The 25,300-nt window shown below is 41.3% G+C and overlaps 1 protein-coding gene across 30 annotated transcripts in view; it reads left to right on the forward strand.

Annotated features, from left to right (window-relative positions):
- The first annotated feature begins 15,444 nt into the window (after positions 1–15,444).
- HTR2C (5-hydroxytryptamine receptor 2C) overlaps positions 15,445–25,300 on the forward strand; it is a 119,132-nt gene continuing 109,276 nt past the window's right edge. For 29 of the 30 annotated variants that reach the window (XR_007509421.1, XR_007509415.1, XR_007509419.1 and 26 more), the window contains exons 1-2: positions 15,445–15,759; positions 23,681–24,103. The gene's annotated coding sequence lies outside the window, so the exon portion shown is untranslated. Of the gene's footprint in view, positions 15,760–23,680; positions 24,104–25,300 lie in introns of those variants that run through there. The other variant, XR_007509425.1, reaches the window with a different exon arrangement.

Here is a 25,300-nt window from a genome sequence, read left to right on the forward strand (position 1 = left end):
AAACAAAGCAGCTCTCCTCCACGTATGCTTTGGATGTGAATATCACCTCCGTGATGCATGATGACTTGTGAAGGTCACTGAAAACACCCTTTTCTCATTTCAATGAATGCTTTTTGGCTTTTTATTTTCTATTTTTGGGTTTGGAAATTGTTAGTTTTCAGTTCTGCCCTGTTCACACCTGACTTCTAGTCTGCTTGCAGACTTTCACAGCTTGAACTGCTCTGCCACTCTAATCTTTAAGATAGTGGGTTTTCAAAGTGTGGTTTAAAGGCTGTCATGGTTTAACCCCAGCCAGCAGCTAAGCACCATGCAGCCACTCACTCATCTCCCCCCCACCCACTGGGAGAGGGAAGGGAATCGGAAAAAAAAAAAGTAAAACTTGTGGGTTGAGATAAGAACAGTTTAATAGAACAGAAAAGAAGAAACGAATAATGGTAATGGTAACACTAATAAAATTACAATAGTAATAATAAAAGGATTGGAATATGCAAGTGATGCACAATGCAATTGCTCACCACCCACCAACCGATGCCCAGTTAGTCCCCGAGTGGTGATCCCCGCAGCCCCACTCCCCCCCAGTTTATATACGTGACATGATGTCACGTGGTATGGAATACCCCTTTGGCCAGTTTGGGCCAGCTGTCCTGGCTGTGTCCTGTGCCAACTTCTTGTGCCCCTCCAGCCTTCTCGCTGGATGGGCATGAGAAGCTGAAAAATCCTTGACTTCAGAATAAACATTACTTAGCAACAACTGAAAACATCAGTATGTTATCAACATTCTTCTCACACCAAACTCAAAAACATAGCACTGTACCAGCTACTAGGAAGATAATTAACTCTATCCCAGCTGAAACCAGGACAAAGGCAATTGTTCAGCTTTGACCTTGTGCATGAAGAGTTGCTTCTTGTCTGTAGACTTTCTCGTAGTACATTCTTGGAAAAGAATGAGCACCAGCAGTATCTCCCCTTTAAAACTGTTCCTGTTTGCAAGGTAAAGAACTGAAGGCACCAACACCCATCCCCTTCCCAAGGGCCAGAGTTCTGCCTCAGGATGGGAACAGCTCCTGGAACAAAACTACACATGAGGGCACTCGAGGGATGCAAAAGCCAAAGAGAGCAAACCCAAACTCAAAATGAACAAATGACCAAAAAGCCCCCTGTTCTTAGCTGTCTTATCAGCACATTCCTTTCTAGGAATTTCATCTTCTGCACTTTGCTTTGTACAAGAATAACCAAGTCTTGCAATAGTTTTTTTTTATGTATTGATTTAAACTGCACGTTTAATATATAACTAGTGGATAATATATTCCAGGAATATAGTGTTATGCTAAAATACGATTGAGAACTGCAGTTTGATGCATAACATCTATTTAAAGTAGCCATGTAATTTATTGGAGCCGAGATTGTACTGAAATAGTTCTGCAGTTTCATTATCACTTCTGTAGGCAGACCTCTGATCTAGATAACCGAGTGAGTGCTATTTTGGAAGAATATATTCTAAATGCTTTACTCTTTGTGAATTGCAGAGGGATAAAAAGGGAATACTTCCTTTGTGAATCAAAGGATTATATTTATTTCTCAAGTATTCCAGGGCTTGCTTTTTTTGAAGCTTAAAATAGAACTTTCAGAGTTTTTCACCTTAACAAAATGCTGTTTCTAAAACCTAAAATATTTCTGATCCCATGTATTCTGACAGTTTTCTTGTAGGGTTATTTTTGTCCAAACTGTGATTTTTTTCAGCCCATTCTGCACCAGACCTTTTCTGCAAATCCATAGTGCAGGTTTAGCATTTCTGAACAAAGTATATGTCTGTAGGCTCTGCATTGTGGTAGTCCTTCACAAATCATCCTGATATCTTAAAAGCTGAGTTCCGTTTCCGAAATCCCAAATTGTTGTTTTTTATATAGAAACTTTTAAAGCTGATGCAAAGTAGCTACAAATCAAAGCCACAGCCTCTGAGTTTCCCTCTCAAAGGTGGCTTTGGAAAGCACCTGCTCGCAGCCCTGGCCTTTCAAGCTCCAGAAACTGCAGCAAAGTATTGAGACTTGAAAACTGTCGTGAGCTCCTTGGCTCTGCATCATAGCAGCAACTCAGTGATGCATGTGATGCAGTGGTTCTTTGTTTACCTGCATCTGCATCTACATTAGTCTATGGACAACTCTTGGCTACCTCTTTTCTATGGCTCTCTAAAGGCCTCTGAACACGCAAGGAAAGGTGGGCAGAGAGGTGGCAGTGAGAGCTGCTAGAGGTGTGCTCTGTAGAACACCCCTGCACGCTCAGATCTTGAAGCGTGTACAGCTATGTTCCTGGGTTTCAGAGAACCACTAAAACTTCTGCAAATAGTTTTGTTTGTTTGGGTTGTTTGGGTTTTGGTTGGGTTTTTGTGTGTGTTTGTTTTGTTTTCCTTAGCACTTCATATGCTGCTGTTAACAGGAGCCAGCAGGCTGCTGAGTTCTGCAGCATTATTTTGGCAGATTTCCTTGACAGAGGTTGAAAAAGTTTGAACTCCACTCTGTGCCTCTCCTTCCCTTGGTAGCAAAAGGACAGTTAACCTCTTATATCTGTAAATGTTTTAGTGAGAAATAATTGGGGAACTTGCCTAAAGCTCTAAGCCATGAGAAAGCGTCAATGGGCAAAGTCATCTAGCACGTGTGGGGAAGGAAATGGCTCAGACTGTAGCCGAGGACAGCTGCAAGTCTAATCCTAGTTCTGATTAAAGACAAAGTTTCCTTTACATGATTATTTTTTTCCCTAGTAAAAGACCTGATTGCTGATCTCTCTGACATGTTTCATAAATATCCATTGCATTTATGTGATCTGGTGGTTTGAGGAGAAATATTCTTAAAAGCTTTATTGTTTTTGTTAACAAACTTTCTGATTACAACTCCTCTACAGAAAGATGCTTTCTGCTACTTTTTATGTTGGGGTAAGAGGAAGGGAAAAATCGTTGCATATTGTATTGAAATAAGCTGAGAGGGGAAGACAAAGCTCACTGAGAGTGTTCACTTTAGTTCAACTGTTTAAGACTCTCAGCCATGTTATCGCCCGGACCATCGGGGGCACTGTCCATGAAGGTTTCATGAATTGTTGCAACAAACCCCCGTATCTCTGACTTTAACTAGATATGTGTAGGTAGTGTTAGAATTTTCTACTTTTTTTAAAAATTTTTAGGCCATTTCTTTTTGGCACTGTGGGAGCATTTAGCCCATTGTTTTCTTTTAAAACTCTCCAAGCAATAAGTGACAATTTATTTATGGTATGCCTCTGCTAGCTTTGTAGTCTGGGAGAAATTCAAAAGCTAGGGAACACTATTCATAACAACCCAGTGGAGCTCTGAATCCTATTATTTATTTCAATAGTAAGATTAGATCTTGGAAGATTCTTAGGAAATATATCCTGTAGTTTGGAGCTGGTTAAAGAGGAGCTGGAAAGGAGAGGGGAGGGAACTGCAAGGTCATTTGATTATGCTATGGGCTTTAATATCTCCCTGGTCTTATTTCAGGCGCTTGGAGTCACACTTTGCTTGCTCAGCTAATAGTACACAAAGTGATCATTAATCAAAGTAAATAATGTGGCCGTACCAGGAAACATAAGGCACTGAATGCAGAGAGAGTTTGCATTGATTCCAGGGGATTTTGGACAGAGGGGCATCATTGCTACAGTGTAAATAGGTAAGGTTTCAGGTTCATGATTAATTTTACAGTTCACCGTACATCACCTGAGCTGTGAATGGTATATGAGCCCTTAGCCTCTGGTAAACACTGCTGTTTTTTAAATGCAACTTTAACTCTCTCTTCTCTTTACTGCAGGCCAAACCCATGCATTCACACAGCTATGACTCAGCCCCTGCTGGGCTGCAGGGTGTTAAGCTGCTGTGGCTTCAGTGCATGTGTGAAGGGTTCCCAGGAGGAGTCTGTATATCCAAGACTAGGAAAGGGAGGTGCTGTCACACAAGGTGTCCACTTGCCAGTTTCACCAGATCATCATCGGGTTTTATGTCACGCTTATGGAAAAATATTAGTGAAGAATCTAATGAGGTGATTGTCCATTTAATATTTCATACATGATGCATAAATTTTATCTGTTGTCTTTGGAAGGCTGCACCAGAGACAAGCAATTTGAAGCAGAGAATGTGCTAATTAGCAAGCAATATGTAAATAAATGTGCAGGAAGGCAGGCAAGCAGGTTGTGTGCAGTATCAGGGCAGGCACCCCCGGTACCAGCCATGGGGGAGGAGGAAGCTCTGCTAAACTAGCAAGAGATGTTCCACGCTTGAGCTGAGAGCATTGGCACCTTAACAAAGACATCCTGATTTACCTCAATAACAGTAGTTCTCACATAACCACAGAGAGCCAGGGCTGTGAGCTAGTTGCTTTAGCACTGGAGGAGGATTTTTTTTCTGTTGTGTATCAATAATGTTTTCTCATTTGCTCTCTTTACAACTTTGAAAAAAAAATATGTTTGAAGTAATGTAATTTTTTTTTGTTTGGTGATGGAGTTGGTGGGAAATTGCAGCTGCTGGGCACTCCTTACTCAAGGATCTGGTGATTCATAAACCTGGGATACTGGGACATCTTAACTCTCCAGCTCCTGAGCTCCAGGGTAGGAAGCGGATAGTGCAGTCAGACTATATGGGCTGGCATGAGAGCTGGCTGTGCAGTGAGGAGAGGAAGGCAGTGAATGCTGGTGATGGATGATAGGTAGGAAAGCTCTGCTTTGCTATGTGGTGTGGGAAACCCAATCCCAAGTGAGTTTATGGCACACTTGGATTTAAACCCAGAATGGGCAAAATCCAAGCACTTGGAGCCATAAACTTCTGAAGTAGTTTAGGTGAGACAGGACCTCTGGAGGTCTCTAGTCCAACCCCCTGCTGCAAACAGGGCGAGCTTAGATGAGCTTTCTCAAGGCCTAATCCAGTTGAATTTTGGGTTATGTCCAAGGCTGGAGAGTTTTACCCTTCATGTTTTCATGTTTATATTGTATAATTAAAGAATCTTCCCTTATCTTGCCCAATTATGGAAGTTGCAGAATTTTACACAAACATCAAAATAATGCAGGTAGGATTTGATTATTAAGTAACAGATTAACTGGGAAGCTGCCTAAGTGTTATTTTACTACCTCAGGACTAGTTGAGGCAAATTATACACCTCTTGAACTGAGCTGCTGACCTGCTTGAGGCCCATGTAAGGCACAAATTGTTAGTTGAATTGTCATGGGTATGGCTGGGAGAGTTTATACTGAGGGCTCCTGCTGCCATGGGGATCAAAATGAAGACTAGTAAGGTTATAGTCCAGAGAGAAAGACTTGTATTTTCCCCTTTCTAGCCCTGGCATCAGTGGTTTTTTTGTTTACTTTTCTTTTGGTTTTTTTTCCCCTCTGGATTGAAGTTTAATTCTTCATTCAAGATTTTTTACCTTCAATTTTGAAGTCATTGCCCAAGAACTGGATTGATGTGAGAGAGAACGGGGTGTTAGGTAAAACACTTGGGCACCAAAAAGGCCATTCACAAGCTAGACTAAGAGGAAAACCTGGGGCTTCTTTTGTCCTCTTTTTCTAATCATCAGAACAAATGCCTTTGCTAACATTTTCCTTAGATTAACCTCATGTGTTTTTATAAACATACATATACTTGACAAGAATTTGGGGCTTTTTCCTAATAGAAAAGCATCTTAATTATTACCCTTATAAAGATGCATCATTGTGTAATTTGTAAGGAATTTAAGGGGCTTGGAAAATGTTCCCTTTGAAACCTGGGCTGCGATTTGCCCGAAGAGTTATAACTTCCTGAAGCTGTGTGTCCTGGTAAGTGTTCAGAACATTTCTGTGACAATTTTGCTTGTATGGAAGTATTGCAGATCTGACCATATAAAGATAATCTCTCTTGTAATACCCTCCAGCACCATAGATTCTTGTAGACCTGATAATCAAAAGTTACCTAGTAAGCTGGCACCCAGCTTGATGGGGAACCGTAAGCCTCTAACATTTGGACGCCTGCAAGGCATTTCAATTAGGTACCTCACCACGGATGCTGCATTACCTATACACATTGTATTTGCGTGTTGCGTTGTATGGCATCTTGGTTTAGATGAAGCTGTGTCCCCTTTGCAGTTTTTCCCTAACTGTGTAAGACTGAGCAAGTTCTGGTCATCAAGGCACAAGGCTGAGAGCTGTGATCTGGGTTGTCTCCCCACCTCTGAGGCTGGCACTGTGTGATGATGAGCAGGATGTTTAATTTTTTCAGTGCTGTTGTTTCCTTCCCTGTAACCGCAAGATAAATCTCTGATGCTTGCAGAGGATTTTGAGAATGCAGGTATGTTAATATTGACTGGCTCAGATTCCTTTGTAGGAAAACCCTTGGAAGGGCTATACGCAAGGTTTGGAAGACTGCAGCTGGTATGGCTCCATATTGGGTCCAAAAGGTCGTTTGGCACAGACCCTGATCTGAATGAGCAGGAAGGGCCCGTACAGTGGGAACTGGGTTACAAGCCATGGAAACTGATCTGCTCCCCTGGGTAGTGCTGATGGGTGGATGAAACACTTTTGCTCTTTCCTCTTATAAATCTGCAGCTGATGCCCTCCTTCTTGAGCCTCTCATGCATTGAAAATTATTGTGATGGTATGGGTGGTCAGCTGAAAAATCATTGCTTTTGTGTCTAGGTTTTGCTATTACGTTTTTGTTGCTCTATAATGCAGCAGTATTGACTGTTAAAAATAGTTTCAGCCTCCAGCACATGCAACTGCCAAAAGGCCTGTGCTTTCTGTGGCAGTGAAGTGCTAGCAGGCTGCTCTGGGAGCACAGCATTATTCACATGCAAATGTTCTTTGTCTTACCAAACTGGTACACTGAAACTCATCGCTGAAGTAGGTGTAGCAAAAAAAATTGGCATGCCCTGTGTTACATCAGTAGAAATTCGAAAACTAACTGTGCATGTAGAAGTAATGGTATTATCAAGCAGTGTGAATTCAGTGGATAATACACTGAGGAGGAATACCTAATGACTGATTTCTAAAGACTGGGCCTAAGAAAATGTCAATATTAAATCACTTATAACACAGACTTCCTAGCTGCCATGTACCTGTGTTGGAGCACAGACATTCATTCTGAAGATTACAAACAAGCAGATAACAGAAATGGACTGGTGTCATCTCTCCAAGTACAGAAAAAACATCTCAGGATCTCATGAGGCTGCAAGGAGGTGGCTTTGGTGCCATAGAAATCAATGGCAAAACTTACATGGACTTCAGAGGGAGCAGCTCTGAGTGCGAATGGGCATTTGCCCTCCCTTCCTGTAACTCAGAAGTTCTTTATCTTGGAAATTGTTGAGTGTAGTTATGTAATTGACAGTGTGCTGGTGAAAGAAACTGTAGGAGGAGGTGGACAAATAGTAGTAAGGAGGTAGGAATGGAATGAATTCTGAGATCAAGGGTGACATTCATGTGCCAGCCTGTCAAATTAATAGCAGAGGCAAAAGCTAACACAGAGCACTATACAGCAGATTGTGTTAAGTCATCTGAACTACTCTGGTTTACATATGGTGCCATGCAAAGTGACTTTGGAAATGATTTAATTTTCCACTGTGCACACACAGGGTCCTGAAAATAGCACAAATACTTCAGCAGATTTGCTTAAAAAACTGAAAATTTTCCCTTCTCAGTGAGCTCCTTTGGTTGTTGTGGTTTAAAATAAATCACATTTCCATGCATTTTGACTTCCTTGGGCATTGTGGGAGATTATAAACTACTTCATATGCAGGGTGACATTTCAGATGTGGGTGTATGGGGCCCTCACATTTTGCAGCTATTTGTTTTATCACTTACTTCATCTGTATGTGACCTGTCTCTATCAGTGGAACTTGACATGTTCTGTGAAGTTCCTGCAAGCTCCAGTTTGCCAAGAGGATCTATTTCTTCATTAAACTGTAAACATGTGGGCGCTATCACTCAGCTTCTCGGCAGTAGCTGCTAATGCTATAAACAGCCTTTGGGGCTTTTTGATCCCAAACCACTCGGGGACTCTTGCACGTCTGGTGGTGGCTGTAGTTTGAACCAACCAACCCAAGGAGGCCAAATGGGACTCCCTCAGAGAGCATTCAACATGAGGCCTGTAGTAGCATCCAAGAGGTGGTTTAGAGTCAGAGCTGTTTTCGAGACTCTAGGATAGCTGAGGATTTCCTGAGATAGACACATAGTTAGCTCAACCATTTTGGGGGTGCCTTTGTGGCATTGAAAGATGCATCCAGTGGGATGTCTGATTCATCTAGCTGGGTAGGGCAGAGGAGGCTGGGAAAAGAGAAAAATGGCCAAAGGAGTAAAGCAGAAAGGCTGACAGGGAAAAATGAGAGGACAACTTTCTCCCAAAGAGACCAGGTGCCAGAACTATGCAGCTGAATGTGGCCCTTGCTTGCTTGTGAAGTACCACCAAATACCTCCCAGCTGTGGTTCTGGCAGTGGCTGGTAGCAGGGAGAAATGTGATTATTTGGAGTTGTGTGACTGTAAGAAATGCTGAGACCCTGCAGATAATGCTGACTCTGGAGTGTCCCCACATGCAGCTGTCTTTTAGCAAATAAACCTGCCAATCCTCTAGGTTACAGTCAGTCATGGAGCAATACCTGGAAACTGGTTAAATGTCACAGACAGCATTTAAAACAGAAGTCTTCCACTGTACATCACATCTCATAACAGCAAAGCCAGCTTTTGCAATAATGTCTAGCAGTTAGTGATAAATGCTCTGTAAATACAGAACAGCACGATTACACCTGCTGTGTGCTTTATGATCAGATTCGTCCCAGTAACACCTTGCTCTGAGGTATGGAAATCTAAAACTGGGATTTTTTTTCCTGCAAACTAAGAATAACTTTCATATAACTGAAAAGCTTTCTGGGACTACCAGTGAAAGATATATACTTTTAAATTAAAGATTGAGATATTGATGAAAATACAGTAAAATACAGTTGAAAGTAATGAGCAGTAGCTGCACGCGTCCAGCGTGCATCCTGTTTTCTTGTTTGCAGAGGTTATTTATTTAGTCATGCACTTGCAAAACAGCACAATTATAAAAACAAGCCCTAGCATAACTTTTTTTTTTTTTTTTTCTCTTTGAGTATTTTAAACTGGGGAACTGCCTGAGTAATTTTCTTCTGAGTAGAAGTAATTACCCAGATTTGTACTCGGTGGCTTTCCTTTTATTAAGGTTTAAAAACAATACCGTATTTTGAATCCCATTATTCTTTTCATCCCTAGCATTAAGCACAATGTTAGCGAGCCAGCTAAGGGGCATAGGGTGAGCACAAAGAGGTTTGCTTTGCTTGGGGAGGAAAAACATGACTGACATTTATCAGTGTTTAATAAATTCTGTGGCTAAAGTCAATCTGCAGCAGCAGCAAAGATTGTTTTATAATGCTATTTCCTCGGTAAGTGACATTATAGAATTTCCTTGATTATTCATCTTTCTGGTTTTGAAAATTTCCAATTTATTTTGGAAATCGGGTGGTAATGCGCTTGCAGGCAGCTTATCATGTAATTTCCAAGTGGCAACAACACTGGTCTGTAATTGTATTTTTGCTTCTGATAGTGTTTGTTTGCTTTATGCTTTACCAAGCATTAAGGTAAAAAATACACTTTACGGTAATTGGGAGCCCTGCCTGTGCTCCACTGGAGGGAAGATGAGTTTATAGGTATCTTATCTGTCAACATCCCCCTGAAAACAGGTATGAGTCTCTTTGTGAAACCCTTGCAGTGGGAGGTGGTAATGGAGAAGTGGCTGCATGGCTGCCATGCATGACTACATGATGATGAATTCCCATTGGTGGCAAAGGGATTGTCTTCATCCTGCACAGTATTTCTTTCCCCACATCAAATGGACTTAGAAAATGAACACTACCTTCTCTGCTCCTCTGTGCTAAGGCTGCAGGGCCTGAAGAACTGGATTTGGAACATGAAAAATTGTCTCCTGGGGTGCAGGGATTTTCCTTCCTGGGGCCACAGGCTGATAAATCCAACCCAGCAAGGAAATTGGAGTGGTGGCAGTGAGCCTGCAAACCAGGACTCATGGCCAAGGCTCCCATAGCTCCAGGAGGTTTCCTTCCTGGTACCTGGGGGTTTGCAGCCCCCTTCACTGAAAGGAGCTGATGGTCTGACCATGGCAATTTTCTGGAGAGCAATGCACTCACTGTTGTAGTCAGACATGGGTACAATATGTGTCTCTAGAAATGAGCGCTTTTCTATGTGTTGCCAGTAGTATTCCCAAATGGTCTGTGCTAAGTGAAATGTATTGTTTTGTTGATTTAGCTTTTATCTTAAGAGCAGGGTTTTCAAGTAATCATGCATCAAAAAACATTGTATTTTGGAAAGCATTACACTCAGTAAAATAACATCTTCCAATGTTCTCACAGCAAGTACATTTAAATTCCAGGTTGTGTTGGGGGCTAACACAGCAATGAATACCCTGAAACAGGATTGAGACTAGATTTTGACAAGTCAGAGGGATTAATCCCAATGCCCACAGCAGATTTAGTCCTTTCCTTGTAGGGTTCAAACCTTGCTGCTCCAAAAGAATTGGCACACAGACTACAAACTCAGCATATGTTACACAAGATAAAAACGGACATTCATTACAAATCATGACGGGTACAAAAATGTATTATTTAGAAAACTTAAGGGAACTATTGTAAAAGCTTATACCCATTTGTTTATGAGCTTGCAGAGGAGATATGAGGTTGAGTACACAGCTCATGCAGGCTCTGCTCTTCCAGAGTTTGGGTCAGTTGCTAACTTGGCTGCCTTCTCCCAAAAAATTCTTTACTGTCAGTGATAAATAGACATTTTTTGTTGGACTTCTTCATATACCTGCCTTTGCTGGTGATGAGAGGTGCATGTACAGAGTTGTATCATGCTGTATGCCAGAGTGGGTACTTGTTTGCCACAGCTAATGTCTGAAGCAGAAAGATGTTGCACCATGAGGGTGTTCTGTTGTTTTTCGAGCCTTAGGTTACAGATGCAGAAAAGTTTGGTTTGTTCTGGATATTTGTAGACGTTTATTTACAAGAAATTACACTGAATTACTCATAGTAAGTGGGCTGTTTTCTCCCTGCCTTACCATTTGAGGGGTCTGATTTAGCTAGCACAGGCAGGAGACCTTGGGCTGTGCTGCAGTCAGCAGAGGAGAAGGATCTCCCCTGGGATACAGCTTGGCATGTCTGTGCATCTGTCTGATGCCTGATTGCCTCAGTCTGCTCCATCGCCAACAACATATCTGAAGACCTTTCTGATTGATCTCTATGCCTAGCTATGGCCGTTGAGGTATACGTATACAGATATATGTAGGCCATTATAGGTTATAGGCTCCTGGTTGCTTTAGAGAGGACAACACTGGGGAGCGGGTCCCTGTGTGGGTATTTCTGCAAATGCAGAGGTGCAGGGACTGTGGTGAGCAGCTGGAGCTGACCCGGGGATTGCGCCAGCACTGTAGCATCTTTTCAGCAGGTTTGCGGCAATGTATGCAGTATTTTCTCCTCTAACTGTGACAAATAATTTTGAAATAATAGCAAAGAGATCTTTCAGGTATAAACTGAAGAGGAGATTAGAAAAGGAAGAACAGTTTTTTATAGAATTCTGCACCTCTGTGTAATAAAATACAGAATGTTATGAAGTGAATTTAGCCTCATGAAGCAAATTCAGCCTCATTTTTAGTCCTCTTAAGGTCAGAGGATGATAATGTAAAGGAAAACCTATTCTAGACATTTCTTCAGGCATTGTGGTTACTTCATTAGCCTTTATTTCTTCTCACTTCTGCTCTCTGACAGCTTTTCAAGTCTCAAGTTCTTCCTCTTTGAAATGCTTTGATGCGCTCATCTGTCTTGACAAACTGTTTAAGGTCTTGATCTTAATTTAACATTTGTAGATACCCACAGAGAATTTTATTAATTAAGTCTTTAAAAAACTAAATGAAGTTCTAGTTTTCTTCATGAATAAAGTTTTATCCTTGCCATTATTTTTCCTTTAGAATGATGTTTCTATTTAACATCTAGGAATTTTTTATTCCTACAAAGCAGCAAGGGGCTTTTAGGGCTAGGGATGTAATTAAATGAGGATTTTATATTTCTTCAGGGGGCCTTTTGTTAAAAGAGTAGGAATACGACATAATTGAAAAGGTCTTTACAACGAAAAAAGCCTTTGATACTGCAGAAGCATGAGAGCAAGTGTTTGCCCAACCTCAGATTAGGAGTGTTCCTGTAAATTGATGCATAGTATACAGTTTTCTGGATTGAAGCTGTGGCTTTCCCTATCTCAAATTTGGTGTAAGGTAATGAAATTGAACTGAGGCGTTGCTCATAAACTATAATCATTAATTTTGGAGCTACTGACAATGACAGCAATCTGAATTCCTGAGTCTGTAATATGGGACTGACAGGAATAATTCATTGCAGTGTTGTAGCCTGATTTGGCATTTTAGATCCATAATACGAGACACAGTGGCTATAAAAGCCTCCTTGAGGCAAAAGGAAGAGACATATATAAGAGGAAAAGGTTGACAATAAGAGGAAGAAAATGTTTCCAAAAGGCCTGTGAAAATAGGAAGCCACGTCTGCCTTATTGTTAAGAATATTTGGGGCTATTATGGGAGCCCTGCTGCGGGTGCTTAGGGACCCATTGCAGCCTGGAGGAGAGACTGAACCAAGAAGAGCACAGATGAGAGAGGAACACATCCACACTGTCCTCTTTGCCTTCACTGACATTGGCATATGCAAACTTTCAGTGTAGTCTGAAACTGTTTTCTCTTTGAATCACACAGAATATTTCTTTGCTAAAGTAATGTTTGCATTTAAAAAAAAAAAAAAAAAGAAAAAGAAAGAAAATCTGGTAACCGCTTTCCTGGCAGCGTGACGACTAGCACAAATGTACTGCCAGTTTTAATGCATTTGCCATAACCTTGGTCACAGCAGACTAGTCAAAATGTGATCTCTTTCTGAAAAGCCAAAACATTAATTTACTTTTTTTCAACAGGAAACTTTAGGGAAAAAAAAATACTTCTGGAGCATAGAATTTGCTATTGCTTTTAATCTGCCAACAACTGGCAGTGTTTTGATTGTTTGTTTTTTGTGTTGGGGAGGTTTTTTTGTGTTTTTTTTTTTTTCCCTAAGTGCTTTCCCTCACAAATGAAATAAATTATTTACATTATCTAAAATAATGTAAAGTAATTCAATTTGCCTAATGTGTTGATTCTTCTTAATTTGGGAAAGAAAAATATTTTGCCTCTGGTACAAGTTAAGACTCAGCATGCACAGTCCCGCCACTAAAAGGGAGACCTTTAACTCCTAATGCAGGCCCATTCTTTAGACAGGGACTGAGTGATCTTTGAAAGTGAGAAAGCTGCATCAAGAGGTTTGACAAGGTTCATTAAAGTCCAATTAGAAAATTCATTTTAATGCTAGGCATCTTGTCCTTCTTATCTCCCAAGGAAAAACAATAAAAGTTTCATCACATACAAGTAAATACATATTTAAAATGTATTATGGAAATAAATAATCTTCATGTTTAATTCATCTCCTTGTATAATAATTGATATCCATTAGGGATTCTGACCAGGCATTAGGTAGGACCAGCCTCATCATAATGCAGTGTAGCATTCTCAATTGTCGATAGTGGGAACTTATTTCAATTCACTTGACAAATTTTTATTTTCAGAAGAGTTACGAAAGATCTTCTTTAATGAGTTCATCTGTTTTCTGGGCAGTGCAGTCCTGGCATATGCTCAAAAATCCATGACTCAGCACCTTTACATTGAGGGATTTCTAATGGTTCTTTTAACTACTTCCATAAGTTTTATTCATTTTAGGATCATGTTATTTTCAGTTGTTGGTTCTCAGCCATGGGGAATAACCTCCTCCCCCCTGCTTGCCATATTACAAAAATTGAAGTTTCCACTTGGTTGTTTGACTGTATGATATGAGTTTTGTGAGACTCACAATGGTGTGGACATTTACAAGATCAGTAAATCCAGATGTAAAATTCAAACGTTAGGCAGCTCCTGTGTCCTATGGCTCTTAAGGCTCCTCTTAATTCCTTTTTTTGCACCAATAAACCTGCCAAGCATGCAGCATTTGTTATGCTTGTCTTGTGGAGCCAGCCCTTTTCCCCAGTGCCTGCCCTTTCCCTGGCTCCGCTTCCTCTGCAGCACGGCTTATCTGTGCAACATTGTGCAGCCTTCTGAAATTGTGCAAAACCTTTAAATAAACATAGTATTTTGGACTGAATGCAGGCATGAGGAGTGGGGTGATGGCTTTTCAAAGTGCCGGATTGTGGCTGTTCAAACACCATGTTTGAGTGGCCAATGCTGCAGAGCGGACACTATGTGCCTGCAAAAGTGTTCATTAGGAAATGATTGGGAAAGCTAAATGAGTTCTGTGATGCTTTTTTATTCCATTTATCACAATTACATACAATTCATGTAAAAGGATTTCAGGAATCTTAAAACACAGAAAGCAGACTTCTATATGAGCAAATCATATGGAAGGTAGTGGCACCTTTCAGGGAGAGAGATGCCCATCGTCCTCTCACTCTAAGTCTTGGCCAAAATGAGTTTAGGAGAGTTTTGAATCCCCAAATTGGTGATGTTCAAACTTTGCTGGAAGTTGCAGCTGCTCAGTTCTTAGTCCTGTGGCACAGGTCATTAGGGACTGTAGCATTTTGGCTGCCCCACAAGAAATGTATTTCCATGAGGTTTAAATATTATTTGCTGGTACTGACCTTGCAGTAACAGTATTTCGCAGAGGAAACTGAAGTTTTAAGGCTTCATAATTTTCAACGTAAATCACTTTGGAATCCTGCACGAAAGGGGAAAACCCTCATAAGAGATTTATTTCACAACTGTAATTATAAAAATCATGTTCTAATCTGAAAAAAAAACCCCAACTAATAGAGGAAATCCACAGAGAACCCCTTAACATCTAAACCCAAGACAGCCCAGTGACTCAGATATTATTAGTTGTTGTTGCTTAGTGTTCTTAAAGAACTTTTTCTGAGACTGTCTTGAAAGACTAATAACTAAATAAAATAAAGTGCACTTTTCCTGTCTTAGGTGGACTAGGTCTTAAAGTCAGTAGTGCAAAATGCAGCCTCATAGTCTTTAAATATTAAATTAGCATTTTGCAAAGGCAGTGGCTGTAGCGGAGGCCCTAGTATGTGTTTCTTCACCCCTTCTGTGAGCACTTGGCCGATTATTTCGGTGAGTCCCACCTGAAGGGACAGAAATAAGCACACCCATTTTAGTAGAAATGGTTCAGTAATTTTTAGATGGTGACAAAATTAGGCTTGTGACTATGAACTCTTGGGGTAAGTACACTTGATCATTCTCAAACAGTTGTCTTAAATTCAACCCAAATGTTTCCTGCTGATAGGAATGCCACTTCCTTCATTTTGCATATATTCAGAATTGGTACCTTATACATTGTCTGCAACTTGGACAGTGCATGACATTCTATGAAGAAAAGAGCAAGCTAACATGGAATTTGTTCTTCCCAGTGGTACTGTTTGGAGGTTCAGCTCTCTTTTTGCTACCTGTACTGCTATCACCCAGGATTAAAAGCTGTAGATATCCCGTGGCTGCAGCAAGGGCTTTCAGCGACTTGGACGAAGACTGCAAAGATGCATCAAAACAGCGTGGGCAATGACTTCTGGGAATATCATGAAAAAATAAAGTATGGCTAATGGACCTGAGTTCCTCTCTCCTCCCTTTTGGCAGTCGTTCATGGTAACACAAAGTAAGTATAAAGCCTGGTGCCAAGACAAAAAGCTAGTGATTTATACTTGCTTTAAGAGATCCTAAAGCCAGGGGGGGGATTTTTAACGGCTTCCCTGAGTTAATTCCCATTTGAACTAAAGCTCGAAGCTTAAGCCAGACCTTGCAGGACTGCAGCTGCCTGCACCATGGCTGTAGCACCAGGTAGCTAAGTTCACAGACCGTCTTTGTCCCAGGGCTTGGGTTCAGGTGGGCACATGGACGAGCCCACTGGCAAGTTTGTGGGATGGTTTGCATGCTCAGACCTGAACAGGGGGAGTGCTTTGCTGGATGGGGCCGTGAGGAGCTTTCTCCTGGGCTGCCCTGCAACTGCTGGCCTACGGGCTTCACTGCCAGCTAGAGGGATGACATCCTGCTGTGTGGGGATGAGCCTTGCTGAACATCTGGACCCTCCTGAGACCAGCATGGGTCACGTTTGTGATCCTGAGCAAAGCTGACGTGGCAAAATCGCCAGGGCAAGTAGCATGTGGAGAGTTTTCCCACTTCGGCAAGCGGGTCAGTGGGATCCAGTGAAAAACAGGGACTGAAGGAGTGGGTGTTTGAGCCTGGTGATGAGCTGAGATGTGCCTGACATTCTGTTTAGCCCAGGCACTGTCTCCTATTTTGGATAAGATCCCTTTGCTCCTGTGAATTGGTTGTGTGGGGGTGCTGGACTACATTTCCTGCCCCATCTGCTTCAGTGCCATTGAGGATTAAGTTTTTGCATCTGCCCCATGCTCGTTCTTGTTGATAGCAACCTTCAGATCAGTTCCATCTCCAGGGGGCGTGAAGTGTTGTAGGTTTTTTGTTGCAGGTTTGTGTGTGTGTGTGTGTTTTTAACTTAAACCTGGTATTTCTATTTGAAAATAAAACATTTGAAATAATCCCCTTCAGAATTAAAATGACAACTCACCATTTCTATATTAAGATTTAAACCCATCATCATATCTTAAATTTACATAAAAACAATATTTAAGCATTAGATGTTTCCTGTTAACTTGTAAAAAAGCTACAGCCCAGGGAATTCTCTGGCTAAACACATGAAATTATGCTTAATTACAAATTATTTTGGTTCATAAGAGCAGCTATCATTGATCCTTTCTTAGGCAAAGGTGTAGGTGAGGTGAGGTCTCTTCTAGCTCTTTGATCGTATTATGATCAACAACAATTGGCTGAAGTCATTAATTATGGAGATAATTTTCTTCATGTGACTTTCATTTAAATGCGAATCATGTTTGATGTTCTCTTTTGTAACCAGTGTACCTATTAAAATATTTTTTTTCTGTATTGTTAATTGAATTCCAGCTTCAATCCAAAAGCATTTTGACACAAGTTGCAGGTAAAATGAATCATATAATAAATAAGAAATGTAAAAATTAGGAAAAAATATAGTTGCTAACCATGGTGTGCTATTAGCATAAAAAAACCTTGAAGTTACTGTAATGACACAACCAGTGGTAACTGTTACTAGGCAATCTGAATCAGTCTTTTTCTTTGGAGGAAGATTAGCAGGTAACTAGGATTATACAATAAGGTTAACATCAGTTACTTAAATGAAAATGTTTTGGCTGCAGTCCGTGGCTACTAGGTCAAAATTCTATTTAGAGCATGCTTCTACTTTGCATAGTGTTCCCTCTAATGTTTTCTGCTCTTTAAATGCCCAAGCTGGGTTTAGCATGCATTGCTTTGGAGATGATGGGGGGAGCTGATGCCACTGTCACCCTTCCTGACTCCAGGGCAGCAGCTGCCCTTCCCTCCACCCACCCCGACCCCAGGGCTGGGGGTGGTGTGTGGTTCATGGGCTGAGGTGTTAGGCTGAATATCTGGTCTAGGGGAAGGGAGAAAACAACCCCAGCAGTGCACCAATGCAAATAGCTTTGTCAGTAGTGGATTTGGCTCCATCTCTTCAAGGGGCAATTGTTTGCTCTGTCACAGAAAAGGATCTAGACTAAAGACACTTGGGCCACTTCTCTGTTGGCCACAGGTACTTGTGTGTCAGGGCAGAAAGCAACTCCTGACCTGGTAAAATATGGGCAGCCCACTTGAATCTCACTGGTAAAGAAGGGATGTCTTCTGCTCTAAGGGATTTCAGGAAAGGAATGTTGTCTCCTGTTATTTAAGAAATCCATTCCCTTTCTTATGCAAAGCATATAGTAACAGTAACAGAAACCATCATTAACCTTCATCTCATTTGGGGATGAACTGGTTGACTGCACTAAAATTATTACAAGCGATAAGTTGGATAACAAACAGGAATGCTAATTGGAGACAATGTCAGAGGAGAAGTGTCTGAGGGACAGAGTGAAACGCAATACTTGCATCTGTCTTGTTCTCTGTGCAGAGGACTGCAGTAAAAAGGAAAATGACAGAGGGCAAAGCTGAAGCTGTGTAGAATTGCTGTGGGTTTAATGTGTTTGCTGTACCCTACCTTGGTGGCAGAGAAACTGCCACTTTGCACCCGGTTTAATTTTAGCCCAGGGCCAACTTCCATGGGATGAAAATTTGAGTGTGGTGGAGAACATTATTGCCTGCTTTTCCTGGCTGCAAAAAAGCTTAATCGTTCACTCTTTGCTCTGCTCTATTCTATTTTCTTTCCTAAGAGTGTTCCATAAGATCTACATATCCGAAATTGCTCATGCTCATTTTTTAATGAAGAAACTGTGATGTGCTCGTACCTTGGGACTTTGGGTGTCATCAGTTGAATTGGTATAACAGATTGAAGTTAGATGGATGGCATGTTGAAAATGCTCTCTTGGTCTGTGCTACTCTGAGTTGCTTAGTGTCTACTGGAGAAAATGCAGTTCTGTGTCAAAATTGTGGTCTTTCTCATCAAAAGATCAAAATGAGAGTTAATGTTCTGCCCCCTTGTGAATGTGTGTGTGGGAATTGCTCTGTTGTGGGATGTTGAGTTGGGTTTTTGTGGTGGGTTGTTTTTTTCTAGATCACCAAGTGTGCTGCTAGTTATGAATTACAGGTTTTAAAATCAGGCCTCTGGAGATACAGAATTATCATCTTACATGCCATGAAGCCATTCAAAGGAAAACTGAAAGCCATTTTCTGTAAAATAATAATTTTCTTTTGCTTTAGTTAGTAACATCCGGTATTACTGAAACTGGGTTTAAATATTCTTTCATTCTGGTTTTTTGAGGTTCTATTTGTTGGTTCCTGGTTCAATCCCATTTAAGCAGTTTTGGGGTGAGGGGCAGGTATAGCCCATCCCTCAGCCTCTGGCTGTCTGCCTCAAACCAACATGCAGAGAAAAAGTTGTCCAGTACAGTGTCTATGTTGTGGTCAAAATGTAACTGCAGTCATACTTTCAAAGATCAGAACAAATAGAATAAACATTTTTAATTGTTTGTGGACTAAGAGAGAAGAAAACTTCAGTTGAAACTGAGTTTTATAATTTTTGCAGTTCATTCTTCTCTAGTTACTTCTTTCCAAGATCTATAACCACTGTATTGTCCCCCTTTCTGTCCAACTGTTAATTACATTAGTTCACTGACAAACTATTATTAAGCAACTGCAGTCTACTTTAATAGCTAGTTTTCTAATTAAATGTCTGTAATGGTTTTGTTCTCAGTCCTGGACTTTAGGTATCTTATTTGTTGCTATCCAGTGTCCTGCATCTTCTATGTATTTTTTTCTTTCTCAGACGTCTTTGTGATGGGAGGCCTTTTCTCCAGCTATGTTACAGTCGGGTTGGAAATGCTGGGTATAAGGCTCCTCCTTTCTGCAGAGGAAGCAGGTGTGTGTTTTTGCCATATCCAGTAACACAGAGGAGTGGCCCTGGGTGCATTCGGTTTGACTACACCGTTCTGCAGGGTCACCTTTTGTGGTGTGGACAGCTGCATGCTGGCTTCATCACATGTCTATCAGGTTGTGTTTCCCATACACAGCCCGTAGCTTGCAGTGCCCTCCAGTGAAGCCTGGTTCAGTAACCATGGACATTTCTGCTTCTTGCATGCACACATAGCTTGAGGAGGATGCTCTGAAACAGGCATTCTCAGTGTGGGTTCACTGTGCTGGGGACATGGTCTGAGGTGGATGGGCTACCCTTCAGTCTTCTTGGATTTACTTAGTACCAGGGGAGTCCGTGGGTAGGATTCATATATCATTCCTTCATGCAAGGAATAAATATTTTTCTTAAACAGTATTGTAACTAGCTTGTTTTAAAAGAATAGCATGAAGTCAGCATAGGTGACTTCTCTTCCTAAAGGCATATATATCTCTGTGAGGCTCCTGCATGAGAACCAGAAGAAATCCAGTGGGCTCAAACTCATAGGCCTAGAGTTTTGCCTGTGGAAGGAAGTTCTGGAGAAACTGGGCTTAAAGTAGAAATACAAATGGAAAAAACCTGAGTAAAACCCTGTTCTGTGTCTCAGCCACAGCAGTTTAAAATTGAGTTAAGTTTTCAAATTGTTTTGTAATTTTTCAGGTCTTTTTTAAAGATGCTTCTGGGTAGTTGTGTAGCAGCTCAACTATGGCGCTAAACTCAGCCTGCAAAAACTGAAAAAGATATTAATAATGGTACAGAATCTTAAATGCCCTGACATTATCCTGCTACTGCATTGGCTTTAAACATTTACACATTTCAGGGGAACAGCAACTTAATTCTTAATTAAAATCACTAAGCAAATGCAGATTATATTTAATTTAAATATTTATAGAATTTAAGCTTTCAAAATAGATTAGATGTTGAACAGCAAAACTGCTAACATCTGAATGATAATTTTACTTCTGAGCCCAATTAAGAAACTAGTCAGAAATACAGCTAATAAGTTGCTGTGTTTGAGGAAATATTTTATAATGTTGTATGTACAGGGGACCTTTAAAAATGAGCACTCTCAAGTAAAAGGGATAGTTTACAAAAATTTCATTACTTCTGATAGCATTTTAAAACCTTGCATCATCTCTTTGCTTTCTGGGAGTTGCAGTTCTTCCCGTTACCCTGAATACAGATGCAAAAAATATATGCATAAAGAACATTTTTACAATCTTAAGGATGTTCCTATCTATAAAGAAATTTCTGGTGTTAAATTTTATCACAATAATCCCCCCAGCAATATTGTTTTGGTGATCCAGTATATCCTTTGCCACAGCATTTTCTACAATATGGCTCAGCCACGAGTAACAGACCACCAAGGCTTTTTCAGGGACAAGTTCAAATCTTGGCTTCTCACTCTTCTTTTCCTCAAAGCCAGTTTTATTCCCTGCTATACCTTTTCATTTTGGGAGACACCTTCCCTATTGCATTCATCTGTCACATACCTAGAGGTGATCAGATCCTACAGGCTTTAGGAGGATTTAATGTAACTGTAGGTTTCATTTTGCAAATATGTTAATATTGCCCAAATAAGCTGGTATCTATGAAATTTTTCAGGATTGGGTTTGAACCTTCTGGAAATCTGTTTTGCAGTGTCTCACAATTTTCTGTGTGGCAACGAGCGCTCCTAAGATTGAAAGGCTCCTTGTGCCTTTCATACAGATGTTTCAACAGTACCTCTTAACTTGCCTTACAGTCTTCCATTGGTTTTTACTCTGTATTATGAAGTCTGTAAAAGCTGCAAGATCTCTTCTGGTTTTCCTTTATAATGCTACTAAACATTACGTGAATTGTTTTAGATTGCATTTCCTGTCTATTTGTACACTGCTGTTTAGGCTGGAATACAGCATGTGTTTAATTTTTTTCTTGGCCTCATTACAGTTCATTCCTTGCTTCACTGCATCATCTGCCTTGTTAGTCCATAAATACGATGTATTCTAATCACTGTAAATTCTCTGTTTCCTCTATCTGTGTGTCACCAGCAATACTAGTTTGGAAATTACATTCCTGAAAGGTCATTTTCTAAAAGATACAAGAAGAGGCATTGTGCAATGCTGGTGCTTAAGGCTGGGGGCTTGTCACTCAACCTCAAAGCAGCTGCTGCAGTCTGTTCTCTGTTCATAGGCTCATCTCGGTAGCTATCGCATGCAGAGACGGTCACCCAGGTGAGTGCCTTTGGCCTCAGACTAGTAGCACAACAAAGTCTTCACTGGGATTTGTGATCTGTATGCAGTACAAATTATGTTGTATATGTAGGGTGGTATGGTAAAGGAGAATAACCAGTTCAGAGTCACTTTTTGCTGGAAAAAGACAGAGGTTATGTGGTACGTAGGAACAGACAGCGGTGCAGAGCCAAGAACATGCAATGGCTGTTCCACCACACGATCCTCTTATACAAGAACACACTGTGCAAGTCTCCCGTGCCTCACGCTTGGCTCTCTCCCCTCTTCCAAGAGCACCAATAGGTTGGTACTTGGTATGTTGATATGACAGTAGGTCTGTGGTTTAGCTGAGATCAGTTACATTCAGTAACTTTCCCCTGTTTTCCATGCTTATAGATGTCAGTGCCTCCACTATGCTCTTGTTTCTCTGCCAATCCTGCTTTGGGGCTGGTTTGATGGCACAGAGACTGTGTGCTACAACCAACACACATCTGCTAAACAGCCTTCCTTGTACTGCTGCTGCTTCTCCTCCTCCTTCCCACTCATTTAGCACTTCTGCATTGTGTTATATATCCACAGAAAACTCCTGGGCAGATTTTTCCATTTTTCTTGGGTGTTTGTGCAGCCTCTAGCAGAATGAGCCTTGGCTGGTGCTGCTTTGAGGCTCTAGGGTCTGCATGAGCGTAGGGTGCACTGTTGAGTTTTGTCACTTCATTTTCTTAGGCTATGCAGCAGTGATGTTTTGGAGCAAGAGCTGTTCAGTTCCTCAGACTATCAAGCTCTTTCCTGGCCCGGGCTCCCGTACTGGACTGACTGCCCGTGCCAGCCATGCTGTGTTCCATGATACATGTAGTGGCTCATGGCTACAATTCACTCTTGCAAAAGGCTACTATTCACTATCTTGGATAAATGAGTTTGAGATTCATGAATGAAAAGAACAGGATGAAAGTTAGATACTAGTATTAATTCTCTTGAATCCCTTCATCCTGTTTTTCATGTCTTTCTGATGTTTCAGATGGGTATATGATGATGCTGTAGACATAAGCAGTGAGAAAAAGCAGAGATGGAAACATGCCAAGTTTTGGTTGGATTACTGAATGGCAGTTTCCAAAGCCATGTGATACTACTACAGCAAAATTCAACTCTGCTGTTTCATACAGGTTTTAATTAATTAATGTGTTTATTTAATTTTGTGAGGTTTAGCAGCTTTTTAATGACCTTTTGAATTTGTTTCTGTTTGTGGCTGACTTGGATTACTTACTTTTCTATTCCGGGGATGCTGAAACACCATGCATCATGCTATACTGGCTTTGCTAGTCCACTGGTGATTGCAGAAGGTAGAAATTCTCCCTGTTGCACAGAAATATGCTGGTATATCCCCTTCTGCTAATTTGTCAGATATGCTATTTTAATTACCAAAGTTAATGCTTAGGGGTCTGACTGCTGAAAAACTTTGGTGACAGATTGAATTTTTCTGGCTGGAGCTGGTTTCTTGTGTTTGCAGAGGACCAATTCAGACATGCACGAGCTTGTGTCAGTTGAACCCAGAGAAGAAATTCAGAGGTAAACCAGACTAAATAAACAAGTAGAGTGGAGTGCAGAGTGGTGTGAGCCCTTGCTGGTGTTTGTGTGATGAAAGCTGCTTGTACATGAAACTGTTAATAATGGGCATTTTTTCCTTGGCGTTGTGAGATTTGAATTAACCAGCACTATGTTTGATGACAAAATACTAAAACCACAACAAATTCTGAGTAGGCCACAGCTGACCAAGTCATCTGATTAATAGGATTTTATCTAATGGAATAATTTAATGGGGATGTTTGAAATGTACTGTGTAGAAGCCACAGATAGATTTAAATTTCAAGGATGAACATTGTTCTTCATTCCTTCTCTCTCCCTCTCTCTCTCTTCCCCCAAAGGTCTCCCTGGTGTATTTGAGTCTCCTCTCAGGTGAGCCCTTCAGCTCGGAGCCATCCACAAGTGCAGAGTGCTTCGAAACAAGCCCACTGAGGCATGCTAGCAAGACCCTGAGTCACAGACGGAGCAAACTTTCCTAGCTCATCACCATTCGTTGGCCTCAAGTCCTCTTTGGAGTAGCTACCAGAGGGGCTGAACTTTGCTGTTTTCTGCTGTGCTGCCCGGGACCTTTTCCATGTTTGCAAAGGCTGATGGAAACCTGTGTCTAAGTGGTACCGTGTGAGAGCAAGATACTCACCCTGTTCCCTCACCGCCTCTGCCTGCTTTCATCTGTACCAGCAGCCCTGCATCACCACGCGCCAGATGTGCAGGCAGCTGCGAAGAGCTTCCCTTCCTGAGCGCAGGTGCTGTCTTTCAAGAAACAAGTAAGTGTTGATCCGTAAATGCTGGGAAAATGTATTATTCTATGTTCAGATTAAAAAGAATGCTGCTCCCTGGGGGCAGGGGAGGGGGAGAGGGCAGTCCAGAAGTCTGGCAGTGGCTGGGTTGGCTGGATTGGGGAAGTGCCAATGCCAATCCACTGCCCTTAATTTGCCTGGCAAGGCAGCTCTCCCAGATGAGGTGAGATGTGGTGAACCCAAGATTCTCTTTAGAAAGGTTTACTTGGTTTAAAATGCTTTAGTAGCAAATGCTGCTTCTGACTTCTTGTAACTTTTAACTAACCCCAGCTCATCTCTGTCTTGATTTTAAATTGAAAGGTGCTTTACCTAAAGTGTTCTCATCAGCCAAAACACTGCTGGGTTCATACACAGAATAGTTTAGTGTTCATCTGTCTCATTTCTTTACTGTCCAAGGTGAATCTCAGGGGACTAAATCTCTGAACCAAGTGGCTTCAGGCTATTCATCTGGAAAACAGAGCCACTTAGACCTTTGTAAAGAAAATAATCTAGTAATCAGTGCAAGAGACCTATCTCTAAACCAACCCATTTGGGAAACTTGCCAGTGTAGTAATTACAAACATTTTATCACAATAGTACTGATGATGCCTTTCCATTATTGCCAGCATTTCTTCTTTCCTGCAACTACAGGACTGAGCTGGTTTTGCATCCTCTTCCATGATCCTGCATTTGAAATGCTTTTGAATTTGAGATTGACACTGCAGAGCTGGACATTGAGCAGTGACATTTTTCTGAGCATTTCCCTGCAGACCAATGCAGCTAAAACCACTGGGAAGTGAGGAAGACATTGCTGCCATGCTGCTGGCAAGGCAGCAAGTGTTGCCTTCCTAGCTCTGTACATCCTTCCTCTGGAGCAGGGAAGGAGCCAGGTCTCTCTGCTCTCTACTACAAAGGGGAAGAAGGGGCCAGATAAGTGTGTGTTTGCCTGCACCCTTCTGCCTGCCAGCCCGTGCAATCAGGTTGTGGGTGTCTCTGGGAACGCACCAGTGCCAATGGGATGGCACTGGTCTCATACCCTGCCCTCCAGATGTGCTGATTCTAGGTAATCTCACCCAAACACAGAAGTTTCTCACTCTCCCATGAAGTATCAGTGGATCAGTGTTTCTGTGCATTCTGCTAATTAGATATGTTTAGTGACTCAGAACTTTTATCTAATCTCAAGCT

This window comes from Accipiter gentilis, chromosome 24 (genome assembly GCF_929443795.1).
Source record: "Accipiter gentilis chromosome 24, bAccGen1.1, whole genome shotgun sequence".
Taxonomy (NCBI): Eukaryota; Metazoa; Chordata; class Aves; order Accipitriformes; family Accipitridae; genus Astur; species Astur gentilis.